Below are 3,169 nucleotides of genomic sequence, written 5' to 3' on the forward strand. Positions count from 1 at the left end.
AATCGAACCGAAACCAAAAAGTGTTCGGATTGGGTTTCCCAAAAACTCACACCGAAACCCAAAAAACTGAACCAAACCGCCTGATTGACACCCTTATTGACAACACCTAAAAGCCTTAGACTAATAAGGAATTAATTTCTGATTAAACCATGTTGTGGCAGTTTCGTAATTTCATGTCATTCCAGATTTCCATGCTACCATCTTTGTCAATGTGTTAGATGAGATAATATATCCATCTAGAAGGAACCTGTCGTTCTTCTTCTTCAAGGATGATGAGCTACAATAGAACAATTGACTCTCCTCATTTATATTGAAACCTGTTGCTTTTTCTAGTTCTACTTTTTAAAAAAACCAAACACCTTCAGTTTGATCTAGATTACCTTTTTTGTTCCATCTTATTCAGACTTGAATATGGATCAAGAGAATCTTCCTCCTGGTTTTAGATTTCATCCAACTGATGAGGAACTCATAACTTTTTACCTCACTCACAAAATTTCTGATTTTCGTTTTTCTTCAAGAGCTATCACTGATGTTGATCTCAATAAATGTGAACCTTGGGACCTCCCAGGTATTACTACTTCTTGGGTATTTCTTCTTTGCAATTTTCTTTCTTTGTTTAACAATTAACAGATAGAGAAGAATGAGTTGTTTTTTTGTTTCTGTAAAATAATGTCTATCAGTTATTTGCTTAAAGTTCTCTTTGAAAAGAAGAAATTAAGTTCTTTTTATATATCTGAATTAATGTAGGTAAGGCTACAATGGGGGAGAAAGAATGGTATTTCTTTAGTTTGAGAGATAGAAAATACCCAACTGGACTTCGAACCAACAGAGCTACAGATGCAGGGTATTGGAAAACTACAGGGAAAGATAAAGAGATATTCCATTCTGGAGTACTAGTTGGGTTAAAGAAAACCCTAGTTTTTTACAAAGGTAGAGCTCCTAGGGGTGAGAAAAGCAATTGGGTAATGCATGAATATAGGCTTGAAACCAAGTTTACATACAAGGCTGCTAATAAGGTAATTTAAACACTTTAAATACATTTTTTGACAATCTCTTCTTTATTAGTTCTATATGGTTTCTCTCTATTTCTGTTCCACAGGAAGAATGGGTGGTTTGTAGGGTCTTTCAGAAGAGCTCCACAAGTAAAAAACCAAACCCATCTCTTGAATCTACTTGTGAAGGAACCACATTGGTGAATGAGGTAGGAGAGGTTGAATTACCACAATATTTGAACAATCTAGTTACTTCTTCAAGCAATTTGGGTGCAAATTCTACTGCTAATGAGGTAAACAACAGCAATGGCAACAACGAAAATTGCGTTGGAACAAATTCGAATTGGATTCCTGCAAGAGATATAACAAACCATCCCTCATTGTCTTGGCCTTCTAGCTTGCTTAGCTCAAATTTATCAATGAGTTCAATGCTTTTGAGGACACTTCAACTAGGTGGTTATCAACCAAACCAAGATTTAAGCTCTCTTACAGCACAGGGGAATTCGGGTTTAATGACAGATTCAAATTCGAATCTCACAGCTTCTTCTTCTTCTATGATTATGGATTCTGTGCAGCAACAACCATTCAGCCTAGACTCTATTTGGTGAAGTTGTTGCAAACAACTAACATACAACAACTGTAAATTTCTTATAGTTAATTTCTTCTTTCTGGTGGAGGAGATGGTGTTAAGTCCATTATCCAAAAGCTAGGGTCATTGTGGCCATTGATAAATTATAGTCAATTGACAATAACTAGGGAAACCCTATGTGCATTTTCTGTTTATGTCATGATGCTTTGGCATTCAATCTAGTAAATTGTCATAAATCCCAATATAATAGAAACTCTGTTTGGTATATGTTTTATGTTCATTATGTTCTGAGAAGACAAGTCTGGTGCATTTTCTTCAATATCACAAGGTTGCTTTCATTCTTTCTGAACAAACACATGATATATTCTAGGTGACATATATACTATGATCTAAGGATGTAAACGGATCGAATTTGGTCGGGCAGTGGCATTATCATATTCATATCGATTATATTCAGACGGATTCAAATAATATTCTATTAGTTTCTGGACAGATTCGGATAGTTTTCAGATAGTGATTTTTTAATACGAATTAGCAAATACCCTTTCTTCTAATCTTTTACGTCTTTGATTTTCTTAAGTTTTTTTTTATCTTGTATTTATTTTAATAGATATATGATTTCATGTATCACAGTGCATAAAACAATATACATACCAATAGCAAATCTAGAAAAAGAATCACATTATCTTAACTTATAAAATTATAAAAATAAGATAACTTAATCGGATAGACGAACACAAATATCTATTTCAGACATTTTATTACTGTCGGATTGCTAAACGAATTGGATAATAATCGATCAGATAGGGGAATTATTATATTCGTATCCGATTAATTTTTGGGCAGATTTGGATTCTCCTAAATGAAAACGAACGCGGATCAAATACAAATTTTCGAATATCCGTTGACATCTTTACTATGATCATACCAATTAAAGCATGCAATGTTCATATAAGAATGAATGGCTAAAATTTGACATGAAGGGCTTAGATGGGTTTTACATTAGCTTCTTTCTTATGAAAACCTAGAAGAAGACTACTTATCAGAAAACCACTTAAGTTAAAACTGATAGGAACTGAAAATGATATTTTTGATTTGTTCCATTTTGTAGTTGGTTTGTTTCAACCAAATAGTAAAAATAGTTTACAAAGGAAAAATCCTACAACTACTCATCTAGTACAAATAGAAAAGTTAAAAATGGAAATAGAGTAACCTAGAAGAAATTCATATATAGGACAAGCAAGAGACAACATTAGGAAATAAATTTATAGGCTATCAAATATATATCCCATTTCTTTAACATTAGCATTCAATTTCACTCCCTCTCACTTGTGGCCGTACATGTGGCATGCGTGGTCACCATGGTTTTAGTGCACGGTATCGGAACGGATATCGCCAACACGTAAAATCGATATGATACCGATATGGTATCGGCCTGGATCGGCTGTATCAGAAAAGAATAACCCTGAATTTCTTTTAAAAAATGAGTTTTCTGACCATTTTACCCCTTGTCCATACCGTGCTACTGATGCGGTATCGGCACAATATCGATATCGATGACTAGCAAAACCGGTACGTATACGATACC

General features: G+C 34.0%; 1 pseudogene; it reads left to right on the forward strand.

Annotated features, from left to right (window-relative positions):
• Positions 1-401: 401 nt before the first annotated feature.
• On the forward strand, positions 402-2,199 carry LOC122645088 (annotated as a pseudogene).
• Positions 2,200-3,169: the final 970 nt, after the last annotated feature.

The sequence above is a fragment of the Telopea speciosissima genome, chromosome 11, assembly GCF_018873765.1.
Source record: "Telopea speciosissima isolate NSW1024214 ecotype Mountain lineage chromosome 11, Tspe_v1, whole genome shotgun sequence".
Lineage (NCBI taxonomy): Eukaryota > Viridiplantae > Streptophyta > Magnoliopsida > Proteales > Proteaceae > Telopea > Telopea speciosissima.